General features: G+C 39.1%; 1 long non-coding RNA gene across 1 annotated transcript; it reads right to left on the reverse strand.

Annotated features, from left to right (window-relative positions):
- Positions 1 to 329: 329 nt before the first annotated feature.
- On the reverse strand, positions 330 to 1,862 carry LOC127643223 (uncharacterized). The gene is made up of 3 exons (XR_007970469.1): positions 1,787 to 1,862; positions 1,550 to 1,687; positions 330 to 406 (listed from the first exon to the last, which is right to left on the reverse strand). It is a non-coding gene; the product is annotated as an uncharacterized LOC127643223 (long non-coding RNA).
- Between the last annotated feature and the right edge of the window lie 15,351 nt (positions 1,863 to 17,213).

Genomic DNA, 17,213 nt, shown 5'->3' on the forward strand with positions numbered 1-17,213 from the left:
TGAAAAAGAAACCATGAAAAAGTAAAATATGAATGCAGTGAATGTATGTCAATCAATTAACCATTTACTGCTATGGCAGGTCATCCATTTAACAGCTCTGGACCAGATCATGACTGAGTTGATTTTTCAATGAACTTAAAACAACATTGTTGAAAGCAAATTCAGGTGTATGGGGAAACAACAGCAGTATACCTTTATATGATATAATGTAAGCATTCGAAACAATGTAGAAAAGCCACTGACCTCTAATGTGATGTCGAAGGGAATGGTGTGCCACCTTCTTCCTTTTCTTCTGTTTGTTGTCTATTAGTACAGGCTCATCAGATTCAGCTCAAATTTTGTGATGAGGAGGTAGTGTCATCATTGGGATCATGGTGGTGGACTTCTTGTTTGACACTGAAAGGTGCTAAAAATAAATAAACATTTTCAAATCATCACTTTTAGAACAACATCAGTTATTGACAGTTAACTGGCAGGTTTACACATTAAAAACACCTTATTTTCATTCTGCCTGCAGCCTTAGACAATAAACAACAATTATTTAGAAAAAGTAGTTAATCATTATCTGAATGACACTACTAATTCAAAAAGAAACAGATCTTCAGAATTTTTGAGATTATACATTTTTATAAATGTGACTGTGTACAATTTTGCAAAGAGTGTCAAACATGTATCTTGATACAATTCACTTTCCATTCAAAATGCTTATAGTTCTCTGACGTACAATAATGGCCATTCCCTGATTGGTGTGCGTTTGCTTAACATAGGGCATTTCTTTCACCCCTTCACTTGGTTTGCACATAATCCTGTCACAGGTGGGGTGACATTGCTTCATTGTGTTGATTTTGTGGCTTCAGATCCCTATTCAGCTCACTGAAGCACGTCAACATTGCACAGTGTGAGTAATAAAAGTAACAAAATGTGCCCTCTTTCCAAAGATGTGTTGCAGTAAAAACGTTTAGATATCATAGAACAGCAGAGTATTATAGACCGTTATAACAACTGGCTGTATTATTGTTAAAATGTTTTTTGATTAAAAAGAGCAAAAATATTTTTCCAAGTGATTTCAGGCAAAACAATTTCCTATGGAAAAAACAATGCTATGGAAATTTTTAAGTCATCTAGGAGCTTTTTACAGATTCCCGGAAAATTCCTGGAAAAGCCTTGCTTTTATACCTGTCATGGTGTTGCTCTGAATAAGGTCTATAGAGTGAAAAACAAAGTATTTACAATGTTGCAATCAGCCATTGTACTCGTCATTTGAGTTAAAAAGCTAATAAAATGCACAGTTGCACTTCTAGTGCTCATTTCACTTGGAAAATTCAAATCATTCCTAGTCAGATTTGACACGTTTTGCAAAAGCATAGACAGAGTAACGTCACATTGAGGCAATGTTGAAAATATCTAATGCTGTTAGCCAAAGCTTATAGCACTCAGCAGCCATAAAGTGAAATAAATGAAAATGCCAAAAGTTTAAAAGTCTGATGTGTAAATTGCTTGTATGTAATAAATACTGCACACACATCATGAAACATATTATTATACTGACCAACATCTTGTCCTTTGGCTTTCCCAAGAACCTGTTCTCGGAGAAAATCACGTTCATTTTCTAGCTCTCCGATCATTTTTTCTTGCCACTTTATTTTCTCTTCCAGAAATTCTATCTTCATTTTCATGGAAAAAATGCCTAGAAACAACATATCACAAATAAATATTAGTAACTAACAATTAATACTGGACACAAATACAAATTGATATTTATGACATAGACAAAATGACAACATACTAGTATCAGAACCCTGGCTGCTGCTGCAGCTTGGTAAAGAAGGCTCATTTTCCTCCAGCTCTTTAGGTGTTGCATCGTTAGAGCTCTCCTGAATGGACTCCTGCTGCTTGTGTTGTAGCTTCAACTTGCGCTTTGGCTGTATAAAAGGATCACAGGAATGTATTTTTATTAACCCTATTACCTCATAACCCCAGAAAAGTTGTAATATTTTGTAAAATGCAATAAAAACTAAAATATGTGATTTGTTTATTTTATTGGATGACAAAAGTACAAAAAAAAATTTTTTTCTTTTACTGTCCATCAAATATATATTACCATACATTTTGTCTCATCTCATTTTAAGCAAGTGGGTTGGCGAGTTAAAGTAACACGTATAAAACTTTTACACAGTACTAATCACCCTGCTTACGTACTGTTGTCAAATACACAACAACTTGGTTATTAAAACGCCAGGACCATTAAATGTTTTATACCTAATTAAATAAATAAATTAGATTAGATGTTAAATAAAATACGCAAAGATTAGCCTAAATGCTAGCAAGCTATTAGTTAAGGATATGTAGACTAATATAACTGAAACACTAACATGGATGTAAAATAACTTAAAAACAAACAACACCAAAGTTTATCATGAAGGACATACCATTTCGATCGATGGCTATGCGGAGAGTTTATTTTTCAAGATCTTGATGCTCTTTCAGCTGTTGATGAAATCCTGCTTTGCTGATTGATTGCTGCGTCTGATTGGACAGGAAGTGAGTGCACTGCGCGGGTCTAGACCACCCGCGAAATTCAAATACACTACCTATACGCGCTACATATTGTGTCAAAGTCTGAAATAGTTCCGCCTTGAAGCGTCATGGCTTCAAATTATGATTTTCTGCGGAGAATATTTTTCAGACCATCAGCGAATATGAACAAAAAATTTGTTCATTGGTTGATGCAAAAGGATTACTGCGGAAATACATGCATTGCCCATCATGCCACCACATCATGAAATTCAGAGACTTCTACAATGAAAAGGAAGCAGCATGGTAAGAAAAGCTTTATATTATCCCATGCTCATTATTATTCAACTGTGTTTCTCGTCAAATTCAGTGAAAGAGCCTCACCCCTGTCTCAATTTATGTCAACGTGGCCTATTGTTTACAATGTAACGTTAATCTATTGTAATGTCATGCCAATTGGAGCAATGGCATCTTATATGATATTCAGTATACTATTCTATGTATCATGTAATATAATATGTAATTTATTATATTTATTTTTAAAGGGAATGTCTGTTTTATTTAGTAGTCTTTTATTTGTTCAGTTTAATGTTGAGAATGCAACCCTATTTGGTGCATTATTAGATGTCATTCAAATGTTAGAATAATTACAACTCAAAGATTCAAACATGTTTATTCAGATATCATACAGCAAGAGCATTTGAAGTGGCTCAATATTGTCCAAGTCTCATAGAAATTGATTAAAATTAAATAATAATAATAATAATAATAATAAAAGGATATAGTCACACACATTTCTATTGTGAAAAACATGTTTTTATCTAAAATACTTTATAAAAAAAATTCCCAATTATAAACTGGAAAAGTAATACAATAGTATTGATAAAATAACTGTAATCTTTGTATTTAACTTTTTTATTATTATTCATTTTATTTTAATCTGTAAAAATGGGTTAAAAAGAACTAAAAAACATTCCATTTGTCCTGAACAAAACACATATATAATAAATATTAGAATTTTATTATAAAAAATAATTGTGTGTTTTTTATTAATATCATCTGTCTTTAAACTATGCATTTGCTTTGAAAGTATTACATTTTAAAATATTTTTGGTGTTGTGAAGCTTGTATACTTATTTTAATTATTTTATCCTCTGCTAGGGTGTGTCGGGATAAATGCCACAGTAAATCATACACCAAGAGCATCCGAAGTGGCTCAATATTTTCCAAGTCTCATCTAAGCCTCCAGACATGGATGCATTTTATTTACAGGTAAGAATATATCATTGTGTGTTTGTTACATAATGATTATTGTTTTAATAGAGTTATAATAACTATTTGTTATTATGTAAGAATTATTTGTGTTAGGAGGAAAATCTTTTGTAGTATATTATTCAAGCAGATAATATCAGAACTTATACTTGTTAGCAATGTTAATAATATAACATTGACAGTGAACTGAGTATTAAGATATGTGTTATGATCCTGATGTTTTTTTTTCTTCTTCTTCTGTGTTTGCTTTTAAACTGTAGATTTTCACAAGGACTCAGGTTGCGGCAAGTGGACATGCTACAGGAAGGCATCACTGGAAGCTCTTCTACACTGACTAAACTTGCTTATCGTCTGCGTGGAGTCTGCAAATCTGCAATTAAAAGAATGAGGAGAAGAGGTGACCTGAAAATTGGAAAAAGACATGAAATTGTTTTTATTGATGAGAGCAAATTTGGCCACAAAAGAAAGGTAATATATGTTCAGTTACATCTGTTCACACTTTATAGTAAAGATGAATGATACAATAAATTTTTAAATTCTGTATTTTTAGTACAACCGAGGAAGACAGAGCAACAGGGCATCATGGGTGTTTGGAATGCTTGGGGTCAAAGAGGAGTTCAGAAGACCCATTCTGAAAGTTGTCAATCAGCGTTCAGCTCAACACCTCATGCCAATTCTCCAGAAGCATGTGAGACAAGGAAGCACTGTTGTGTCAGATGGGTGGAGAGCCTATAACGGTCTCAGAGATGCTGGATATAACCATCTAACTGTGAACCATAAAGAGGTTTTTGTTGATCCTCAGACAGGTGCTCACACACAGAACATTGAGAGATTGTGGGGAGTTTGCAAGGCAACAGTGTGGAGATGTAGGGGAACCGCACAGAAAGCAGGCTCAAAGACCACTTAAAAGTAATTGAGTGGACGTACTGGCGTGGTGACATACATAAAAATGGCCCCCTGGGAATGATTTTGCATGACATCAGAAGGAAGTATCCTGTGTGAAAAGATGTAGATGTTCAGTTTATTCTGTGACCATCATCATCTTTGTGTTAAAAACAAATTTGTCAATAAACTGTTTGGCAATTGATTGTGATTATTCAAGATGTGTCTCATCAGTTTGTTCTCTTGAACCATAAAAACAATAAACACTGAGTTGTTCACTGCAATATTACATGTCTCTTTTCTTATTGGAAAACAGCAAATGTTTACTTTAGAATAGGGAACATAATCTGAAGTAATATTGTATTTATTAGTGATAAATGTGCTTGTTACCTATTAATAAAGGGAATATTTCAGTTATAAATCATTTGTTAGTATAGAACAACTGCTAGTGTTTCTCTGCAAATTTAAATGTCTGTTGAAATGCCCATTCTATATTTATTTCATACTTATAAGCTACATATTCACACATTGTACTGGGAACTTATAAAGTGTGTAATTGGCACAGTACAAGCTATTAGTTTGTTTTATTTTTAGCTAATTAGTACATTGTTAGGACAGAAAAAAGTATAAAGGGGCTATTAGACAAAAATAAGACAACAGCCAATAAAGGCCTTATAAATAGCTTGTAATGGCATACAAGTACTTAACTAGTTACTTACAAATGCAGTTATTAGTCATTAATTAGTGTCTAATTTCTGATCCCTAAAATAAAGTGTTACCAAAATTATAATAATATATAATAAAATTATATTTTGGGGTACAATTTGGTCATTCTAACATGATTTGTTACTTTTTATTACATTTGAAATCAGCCACATTTATTAGTTTGCAGTGGTTAATGTTTTCCGTTGTTTTCTGTACACATTCTGCTCTGCTGAAGTGGCCTGTTTCTGGTGTATTCCGATCACTTTGAGTTAAGAACAGTCCCAAATGTAAGTTTTTCCACAATCGCGGTCCCCCGGAGTCCACTGTAACACATCCCACTCTCAACTTGTTCTAACATTCAAAAATTGCTGCTTTGAGAAGCGTTACAAGTCACAGTTTTAACATCAGCAAGGTCAAATGCCATTGGCTCTTGCGTATCACGTGACCAATTACATGAAAAAAAATATAGCCAAAACATAGCAGCAAGATAACTTAAATTGTCCATGTTTCTGCATTTCCTCTTACATTTTTCAGTAAGAGTGGAACTGTATATGAAAATCTAAGACCTAAAAGTTTTTCAACACGCTGATTTCAATGGTTTCTCAACTTAGCCTGAATGAGAAAATGAACTGAAAAAAATCAAGATAGATAATCAAAGACTACATCTTGAAGAGAACCAAAAGAAGCCTAAGAAACTTATATGAAAATCAAGTGTAGCAGGTGGTTGAATCCACCTATGGGAATGTCATACACCTGTGCTTAGTTTATTAATCCCTCCTCCTTTATTCTTTTGTTGGACATATAAGGGATGTGTTGTGGCCACTTGGCATGTGTCTTTGTATTGTCCTTGTGACGTCATCCGTGGTCGCCGCAGGTATGTGAGTTGTTTGTGGTGAACTCGTTGCTTCTCGTACTGTGCAGGCGTTTGATGTGAATTTCTCTACGTTGTTAGGCTTAGATTGTAAGCTGGCTTTCCCCGTCTGCTGTGTGCTGGCTGCCCACTCCTCACAGGTATGTATAGCCCTTTGTTTATAACAAGAAGAAATTGACCGCGGTTGGCTACTTATGATTTGTTTTGTCCTCGGTGGTATTGATAGCACGTCACTTACATGGTCCTGACTGAGCCACCACACTGTAATATAGTGTGCGACTACGAAGCAGTTCGTGTGCAGGATCATCCCGTGGTATGTAGGATTATAGTTTGTGTATTAGTAGTGTGTTTTCTCTCGTTTTAATGTAGTTTCTTTATGCTCTGCAGGTCTCCCCTGCATAACTGAGGGTCTCTTGGGCTATTTGTGGGAATTGAGCATTAACACTGAATCATGATTGCGTATAATTGCGACTGCGTCGCTGTTTTGCCTCGACCTTCATCACCATCGGGTTAAACTTGAAAATCAGCATGTTGTGTGTATCGTTTGAATACCGTACGGTCTTATGTTTGATTATTTGTTTTCTTTTTTTGTTCATTCCGTGTCTCGTCTCCGAGCACTGTAAACCCGAGTGAACTTGGTTTATTTCAAACTGTTAACTTGTTTTTTTTTGGTTATGTGAGTTTTACTTGTGCAAAAAAGCTTCGAAGGTACGATGACGCATACCTGCAATTTGGGTTTACAGTCACGGCTGATCTGAGACCTCAGTGTGTCGTGTGTGCCGAGGTGCTGGCAAACGACAGTATGAAGCCCTGCAAATTAAAAAGGCACCTCGAAACAAAGCATGCTGGCATTAAAAATAAACCAGCTGAATATTTTAAAAGAAAGCTTGATGGCCTCCATCAGCAACAGGCAACCATTTCAGTGCACAGCACTGTGTCTAAACAGTGTTTGGAGGCATCGTATGTAGTGGCCAAAAGGATCGGTAAACTGGGTAAACCGCATACAATCGCCGAGATTCTCATTTTGCCGGCAGCGCAAGACATGTGCAGAATAATGATAGGCGATAGTGCAGCAGCCAAACTCTGTGCAGTACCACTGTCCAATGACACAGTCGCTAGAAGAATTGTAGACATGTCCAATGATATCAGAGAGCAACTGATAGAGTTCGTAAAAAAGAGTCCTTACTACGCGCTGCAGCTGGACGAATCCACTGATATTGCTGGGCAGGCACAGCTCCTCACCTATGTCAGGTATCTGCGGGACAAGGCGATTGAGGAGGATGTCCTGTTTTGCCGGCCTGTTCAGTCGCACACTACAGGAGAAGCCATTTTCAATGTCCTTGATATTTTTATCCGTGAAAATGGTTTGGCTTGGGACCAATGCGTTGGCCTATGCACGGATGGTGCGCAGGCAATGACGGGCGTAGGCGTGGCCTAGCTGCTCGCGTTCAGCAAGTAGCACCACTTGTGAAATGGACACATTGCATGGTCCATCGCGAAGCACTAGCTGATAAAAAAATGCCGGTTCTCTTTGATTCCGTGCTGAACCAATCCGTGAAAATAATAAATCTCATCAAATCACGGCCGCTAAACTCTCGCTTCGTTTGGGGTCCTCTGCCAGGAGATGGGGTCAGGGCACGAACAGCTGCTTCTGCACACTGAAGTTTGCTTGCTCTCCAGGGGCCGGGTGTTACAGCGGTTGTATGAGCTGTGAGGTGAAGTGGTTTTTGACAGAAATCAAATCAGATCTGGCGAAGCATCTGGATGACACTATGTGGCTTGCGTCTCTGTCCTATTTGGTCGATATATTTGACCGCTTGAATGGCCTCAACCTGTCTTTGCAAGGCCGCGAAACTCATATTTTGCTCCTTGCAGACAAAGTGCATGCCTTCACACAAAAACTAGACCTCTGGCATGGACGCATCAGTCGAGGGAACTGCAACGTTCCCCAGCCTTGCAGACTTTATCACTGATGCAGGCACGTCACACGATTTCTCCTCCCTATTTCAATCAGCGTCTGAGCACCTGTCAGCAATGAGAAAACAATTTGAGACGTACTTTAAAGAGGATTATCGCTCTTTTGCGTGGGTTCGAGATCCGTTTGTGTGCACAGCAAACGAGCTATCAATTGATATGCAGGAACAACTTATTGAGCTGAAGAGTGACAGTAGACTGAAGGAACTCTTTAGCTCCTGCCCTCTTTTGTCATTCTGGGCAGCATTGATGCAGGAATACCCTGAACTCTGTGACGTCGCCTTGAAGATTCTCCTTTTGCGTCGACATATTTGTGTGAGGCAGGATTCTCAAAAATGACTGCACTCAAAACGAAATACCGCAATCGTGCACAAATCGAGGATGATTTGAGGCTGTTTATCAAACATTGAGCCAAGAATTGAGGATCTTTGCAAGGCAAAGCAAGCTCAGGTCTCACATTAACATCACCTACCAGCAAGCTTCTGTAAAAAATGCAGATGATGCCTACTATTAGGCCTAGTAATAATAACAATAATAAAGCATAAATTAATATCAGAGGTCTGGTGCCAATTCCCAATTATAGCAATAGCTTAGTAATGATAATAGGCCTACTACTACTCATAATAATGATAATAATAATGCCTGCAAGCTCACATTAGAAGTCTGGTGCTACTGCCAATTATAATAATAATAACAACAATAAAGCGCGGGGCGGGGGGCACTGAGGCCCCAACTGCAATGAACCAGCTTTGGGGGCCCAGCTTGCAAAAGGTTGAGAACAATAAAATTCTCGTTACAAATATTTTCAAATATAACACATATTACACTTATTTACTAAACTGGAAAACACACTATAACACGGGATATAAATAATTAAATAAAATTAAGGAAGGAAAGCCGCGACCGCAATGTTGCCATGGTCATGTTCTCGCAGTGAGAACATGAGCCATCCACAAACGCTGCCTCTGTGTGATCACTGCCCAGATACACGAGAAAGCACCTGTGGCCATCAGGAGCGGAGAGCACTCTGAAAAGGACGTTCAACGCCAGCTGTGTATTTGCTCTTTTAGAGAAATAAACACTTTTAACTGCGCTGTCGAAGCGCCCAAGGGCAAAGCTGCACTGCCATGCAGAGAAGGGAGAAAGCCGCTGATATGCACTGTAGATCCAACAGCAATCGCACTCAGAGATAGGAGGAACATTGTGTGACTCGCAGCTCGCTGCATACACAACCAGTCGGCTCCGAAGAAAATTTCTGAATGAAACAGACGCATTTCCCTCCCTTTATACCATATGTCTGGGGGCGGGACATGCAAATTCTGTCTGCCAATTTCTCATTGGCATTTTCTCATAGATCAGAGATGCAAAAGGTGCTCGAGAGACTGCTAGTGTCGCTTCTTCGACACAACGTCAAAGTGAGCGACAAATGGGGAACCTAACCAAAAACACTAACAGTACTGAGACCAAAAGTGCTTTTTCACATACTTTTTTGCAATTGAAGTATGTTGCCAGTCAGATATTAACAGTAATAACAGTAAACTATGCATCATTTGAGAAAATTGAGAGTAATTATGTTTAGGCCAAATACAGAAATCACTTGCTTGGCTCTTGTCAAATGTTTAGGCGCCTTTTACCATATATGTATAACCAATGGTATGTATCCTTCTCGAATCTTCAGAAAATGGATGACAATTATTTTTCCTGATGGACTACAGCATGGATTCTCAGCCTCCAGAACTTTCTGAAACTGTGCAGTTTGTTGCCATGATATGTGAGCTCCTTACATATGTGTGTTTGTATTCTGAATATGTGTTTAATAGCTACAGCCCTGGGGTACAAGGTCTCGTGGCCCATCATCTTTGAAAACAAATATTCCGTGTCTGTCACTCACTCGACGTTCTGTCGATGTAGTGACACTAATCACCTTTGCTTTATTTAGAAAAGGCCAATGAAAATTGGCGAGTGGAATTTGCATGCCGCTCTCCGCCCCGGACATACATGTATAAAAGGAGATGGCATGCACAACTCATTCAGACTTGTTCTTTGGAGCCGAGCGCATGTATGTGTTCATCCCGTCACCTTACTCTTTTCTGGAATTACGGCGCATATCAGCGGTCACCCTCTCACGGTCGAGTGTTGTGCTTCCCCTGGGCGCTTCGGCTTCGACTTAGTTCCCAGGTGTAAAAGAGTATATTCTAAAAGAGTATATTTCCTCTAAAAGAGCTTGCACAAACGATTGGCAACTTTTTAAAGATGTCCTTTCGCCTTTGTGCTACTGGGTGTAGCCATTATCTCTCCCCACCGGATGGCCACAAAATCGAGTGCTCTCGAGTGCTTGGGTTGCCAGAACGCCGAGGCAGCTTTTGTGGAAGGGTCATATTCTCACTGTGAGAACATGCGACCGCAACATTCTCATGGGCAGCTCTCTTCCTTCTTTGTGAAGCAGAGAGCCACCATGGCTACTTCCTGACCCAGTCTGTCTTGGGTTGAAACTCAGACGGCTGGGTCGGCGAGCACCGTGGGTGATCTGGATGTGGATATGGGTTTCCGCCTGCTCAATCCCTGCGGTCCTCCAACTCTAGCATGCTCGTTCTGCCCGGTAGAGTTTACGAGCGACTCATGAGGTGGACACTGAGTTTGCAGATGTGCATGCCCAGGTGGCTGCGAACATCGGGCTTTAGTGGGACACTCCGCCCTGCCCTGAGCGTTTCAGCAGGATGATTGGTTTCTGGGCTCGGAGCGTGACTCACGTCTGCAGCCTGCCCTGGTGACCTTATTACTGGTTCTTTTCTGGTTCTTCCTGGAAGTGCACAAGGAGCTCGCAAAGTTGTGGAAGGCACCTTTCTCACACTGTACATGCTTCGCTGACATGTCCACCATAACTACCCTCGACGGCGGTGCGTCCAAGGGATATGTCGAGCTTTCCAAGGTAGAACGTGCTGTGGCGGTGCATCTATGCCAGCAGGGCACAGCCACCTGGAGGAACCGACCAAGTCTCTGTTCCAAGGCTTGTAAGTTTTCTTTGTCATTAGTAGTGAAGGCTTACAATGCCCAGGTCAGGCCTCCTCCACCCTGCACGCCATGGCTATCTTGCAGGTCCACCAGGTCTGCTTTAAGATCTGCACGAGGGTAGGACCGACCCAGGGCTTATGCACGAACTGCATAGCGCGTCCGACCTCGCTCTACGGGTGACAAAAGTCACGCTGTACCCTGGGGCCAGATGATGTCCACCTTAGTGGTCCAAGAGCAGCACCTGTGGCTAAACATTGTGGAGATGCGTGACGCCGGGAAGGTTCGCTTTCTCGATGCACCCATCAGTTCTCAATGGTGAAGAAGCACCGGCATTCTGCCACTGCATTACTCGGCCGCCTAAAGGCCTCCGAAGTCCCGCACCCCATCTGCCTCTCGCCAGGGCCATCCTCCTATGATGTCGGCCATGGCTCCCCCACCACTGGAGCCCACAAGCCGGTCTCTGAGAAGAATATCCTCCTGCAGAAAGGTGGCACCACCTGCCCGTCAGCCACCTGCAAGAACCCTGGACGCAGAGCTTTAGACACTCGCTCTTTGTCTGTTTTGGAGGACAGCAGTAGGGGAAAGCTGTCTCCAAACAGAGGCTGGTCCATTGGATTATGGATGCCATTTCCTTGGCTTACCAATCACAAGAACTGCCGTGCCACTTGGGTGTCTGGGTGCAGAGCAGAGCAGCAGGTTGGGCTACACCCAATCCTTTTGCGAGATATAAACTCCCCATTGAACTGGATTCGACCCGAGTGTTACGGAGTAACAACAGGTAGGCCAGGAAGCCAGTCGGTTGTGTCACTTACATTTGTGTCTTTTCCCTTTCAAGGTGATGATGTGTGCTATCTTGTCCACAACAGTTCCCCATAACTGGTGCCTCTTTAATTTCTTAAGCACTATTCGGTGACAAACTCAACGGAGGAGTAACGCCACCAGGCCCAGTACTTGTGGTATGCCCCTTTTCTGGTGAGCCTTTGTTCTTGGCCTCGTTGCTCCATACATAGTGAGTCCCCATTGTTAATCCCGTATTATGCATTTAAACTGTTTGGTTTCTCCTCAGGTGAACCCTGTGTTTCCCCTCGACAGAGATTTGCTCTGCCTTGGCCACTGTTGCTGTACACCCTCTCCATAGATAGGATCCTCCCAGTGGCTTTGTTCCATATGTGAACTTCCCCATCAGTAAGTCCATGTGAGGTATTCTCCACATGTTAACCTCCCTCTGGTAGGATTCTCTTTAGTGCTCTCCCTCCTGGAAAGGGAATAGCACTTCCCCAGCACTATTCAAGCAGGAGCTCGGCGGGAAATTGCTTAACCCTCTGGGGTCTGAGGGTGTTTTGGGCCCTGGAGAAGTTTTGACATGCCTTGACATTTGTGCTTTTTTCAGTTGCTTAAAAAAAGCATTAATGGCTAAAGTTTGATAACACTGTATTCAGCACAAACTGGGCTACAATAATATGTGAGCAACATGTGTGTACATGTTTGTAATTTTGAGAAAATAATGTTTATGCATGGTTTTTGAAAAAACACAATTTTTAAGTCATTGAAATAAGGCATATAACACATACAAAACATTTGTCTACGAGCCTTTTGAGAACTGGATATTGTAGCCTAGAGTTTTTGCTACATAATGATATGAAAACCATCCTGATCACTCATTCATACAAAACAAAATAGTAATTAAACTTTTTGTAAGGTCATATGCGAGGAGATGTGAACTATAATGAATATTGATTGTAATTCACACCTGAGGAGGCAAAAGACCCCTCCCCTGAGCCTATCAATGAGGATGTGACAGAATGAATGTGAGGAGACTTAATGATCAAAATCATGTTTTAAGTAATCTGACTATACATTTTCTTTACATAAAGACTTTACTAAATTTTAGACCTACACTACCGTTTAAAAGAAGTCTCTTCTGCTCACCAAGACTGCATTTATTTGATCTAAAATACAGTAAAAACTGTGATATTTTGAACTATTTACAATTCAAAAGAACTGTTTTCTAATTGAGTAAATTGTAAAATGCAATTTATGATCAAAGCTGAATTTTCAGCATCATTACTGCAGTCTTCAGTGTCAAATGATCCTTATGAAATCATTATAATATGCTGATTTTCTAATATGGGCATAATTAACTCTTTCCCCGCCAAACACGGAATTTTCCGTGTTTTATGAAAAAAACGCTTCCCCGCCAAACACAGAATTTTCCGGGTTTCCGTGTTTTAGGTGTTATACGGTAAGGAAGACCCTTCCGCATGTTTTGAAAGAGTACGCAACTCTTTGATCAAAGAAACAGACTGCGATCGTCTCAAACATGAAGAAGTGGAGTATTGAGAAGCTCAAAATATCAGACATAAACATGCCTTTTTCTCAGCTTTTTGTCTGAAATGTTGTTTTTTGACAAAACCGACCTCTGTTCAAGTCGCAATAAAAAAAGAACAAATGAAGATAAAATAAAATCGTTTTTTTGCCTAAAAGCAGAGGCTCAGATCTTTATTGTGATATATAGCATCTTCATATATTCATGGAAGAAAATATTCTGCGTGCCATTAAAGTTTAGCGAAAATCGTCAAAAACCCTGGCGGAGGCTGGCAACTTTTTTTTAAAAACGCTGGCGGGGAAAGAGTTAATGTGCATTTTACTCATTTAACCTGAACACATATTTGCAAGGACAAACTTTTTTGACAATAATGAGGCAGCATAAACACTAGTTAAAATATAATCTAAACATTCATATTATTTTTATATCATATTACATATCATATTTTTATCATACAGCATACAATTTAAATACCTGCTTTAGCCGAAACAGCATTTACATGTAACTAAAACTTGCTTATTAGGACATATTTCAAATTTCAATACTCTGAATCCTTGCTGGCAAGTCTGGAAACTAGTAAAATATGTACATGTTGAAATAAAATAGCATGTCAACTAATTAAAACTAAATGACTTACTCGTCCGAAATTGTATCCTCAGCTGAATCAAGTCTCTCTTCAAAATACAAACGTTCATCGGAGTCCCGCTCTTCTTCTGAGGAAAATTGTAACTCTTCATTTTTCTCACTTGTGTATCGTGCTGTCTTTCAGACACACAGACAAGCGAATGGACTTTATTTTTAAGGCACAGTCAGGGGCGTTTACCATTTCATTTGATCGTCTCAGCACAATAGCATATGAATAGTGCGCTCTTTGCTGATTTTTAAGTAAAATTAACAATAACGTTTATATTTGATTTTTTTATTGATTATGAAATTATTTTTTTAAATTAGTATTTATTGAATTCAAGTAACGTGGTTAAAATGTCATTATTTTGAAGAAAAATGGGTTTAAAGAGGTTTAAAATATAAAATATTCTGACTTATTGTCATGTTTATTCTGTTGGTTCCTGTTTTTCATGTCTCTTATTTTGGAAAGTTTAGTTCCTGTTCATGTCATGGGTTCTCCTTGTCATGTGATGTCCTGTTTTTCCCTCCATTTTCTTGAGTCTTGTTTTCATTGGTTTATTGTTTAATTATCTTGTTTAGAGTTCTGTTTTATCATTGGATTATTACATTGAGTTTACATTAGGCAGCGTATAACAAACATTAAAATGGTACTGTCTCTTCAAGAAAAGTGGCTGTTCAGCGAACATGTTTGCGGTTCTTTACCACATCCACGCTGTGTGTGTAAATTAATCTGACTGTACAGAATAGCCATTAAAAGAGACTTTCAGCAGTGTCTGCAGTTCAGATTAAGATGGTTACAGTAATATCATGTAAGATGTCAATATACAACTAAACATGCAATATTTGCCCACTATTTTATGATTGAATTGTTGTACAGACCGACAGTAATTTCCAGTGGTGCAAACTATTCACCATTTGGTGAAATTTGCCATTTTGAATTAAATATATGTCATGTACAGTATGTGATTCATATGTCATTCATAATTTTGAATGTGAAAACATTACCAGAACTGTTTTCATCATATCAGGCTTAAGACAAAGAGCAAATGTGTGAGTATATTTTAAAGTAATTGAATGAATGTGGTTATCTGGCAATTTTCTGAAGTAGCTTTTTAGAAAATGTATTTTATATTATCTATAACACAAAGTAGAGGACTTTCACCATCAGTTTAAAACTAGAACATGGAATCATGAGTGACTTGTGGCTTCAATTGAGTTTTTAGGTTGTGGCAAGGACAGTGTCATATATTTTTAAAACAAATATTATTAGGTAATAATTTCAAATCAATTGAAGATTTTCTAATTAATTAATTCTGAATATTGTTGCACATCTCCTAAGAGTGTTCTTTTAAAAGAGATTATTTTATTTTGTGGATGAGCCACCAGTTAAATAAGTAATTCAACTAAAAATGGAAAATTTACTCACCCTTGTTGTTCAAAACCCACCTGCTGTTACTATTTTTGTTACATAAAAATTGATATTTTTAGTTGCTCTATTCCATCTAATAACAGTTTATAGTGAGCAGCAGCTATCAAGCTTCAAAAAGGACAAATACTATAAAGCACTATTAAAGGTTCAGTATAAAGACATCATAACAGTAGTCCATATGACTCGTGCATTCAATTTCCAGCTTTCTGGTGCCATACAACAGCTTTGTGTTATATGGACTACTTTTATGGTCTATTAATGATTTTCTTTCTTTGGATGTTGACAGCACAAAAAAAGAAAAGAAAGAAAAGATGTCTAAAATACACAAATTGCTAGCAATGTAGACACGGTGGTTGTCTTGTTTTTTCAAACAGAAGTTGACACATTACATGTATCTTTTAAAACCAAAAATTATACGATGTTGGGCCTTTATTGCCTATCCTCTTATTGGATGAAATGCACAACAGAATACGTCCCTCAACCATGATGTCATCGAGAGTATAAGACCCCAGAGATTATTCCAAAGCCTTGCTTCCATTGACTGTATTCGCAATGTCTAATTGCAGCCCTGACACTCCCAGGTGTAGCCTCGCTAAGTAACGTACGTACCTGAACTTTGGCCAAACAATCTTCAGCTTGCTGGACGAGTCGAGATTTTTTGTGTTCCACTGAGCACACCGGATCTGAAGGAGACCGCCGAGCAATCCACATCTCACCCTTTTGGCTGCAGATTTAATGAAAGAACATTTCCTTCCTTCTTCAACTGAGTCGACTTCGCTGATATCTCCGCCAACCCACCGAGAATCAGCCATTGTACCATCCACCGACAGAGTGAGGAAACGGCCTCCCGTCATTACCCGAATTTCGAGGAACCGAGTTGTAGTCAAACGACGGACGAAGACACATTCTTCCCATGTCCTCACACAACTCTAAGAGGTTTACGTCCGGGCAGATATAGATTATTACAGTGTGTTGTTCTTGTGTATCAAGGTTCTTGTGAAGTTTACAGAGTGCCAAGTCCGCTCATTGCTTGTAATAATACTCAAAGTAATACTGTTACTTACTGTTATCATTAATGATATTTGGTGTGTTGTCGTCCAACCACGTTGGGCTTTTTGTGCATTTCCACAATAGCGGGTGAGACCGGCACAATGATTATATCCTTCAAAGAACCAACAACCACAACGGATGGATTATGAGCCGTTCACCATGTCTCTGAGAAATAAAATGAATGGTTGCCATCTCTCCCACGACCGACTTTGGTGGCGTCACCCTGTACTCTCTCTCTCGTACTAACCACACACACGACCCCTCACAAACATACCCGCACACATTTGGCGAACAGATAACTTGGCGATAGAGCTCAGTGTCCCTAAGTTATTGTACCAGCGGGGACACGTGTTAAACGGGCAGACGCCATTAACCTCACATGACACACTCTCGATGAGAGCCACACCCCTCTACCCTCCTCTCATGTATTATAAGCTTATCTGTTACCATATCTAATCTTGTTTATGTTTAGTTTGTAGTTTGAAGTCAGAAGTTTACGACTGCATTGTATTGATTATTAATAGATATTACTTTATAATAAGTACCATATA

This window comes from Xyrauchen texanus, chromosome 4 (genome assembly GCF_025860055.1).
Source record: "Xyrauchen texanus isolate HMW12.3.18 chromosome 4, RBS_HiC_50CHRs, whole genome shotgun sequence".
Classification (NCBI taxonomy): domain Eukaryota; kingdom Metazoa; phylum Chordata; class Actinopteri; order Cypriniformes; family Catostomidae; genus Xyrauchen; species Xyrauchen texanus.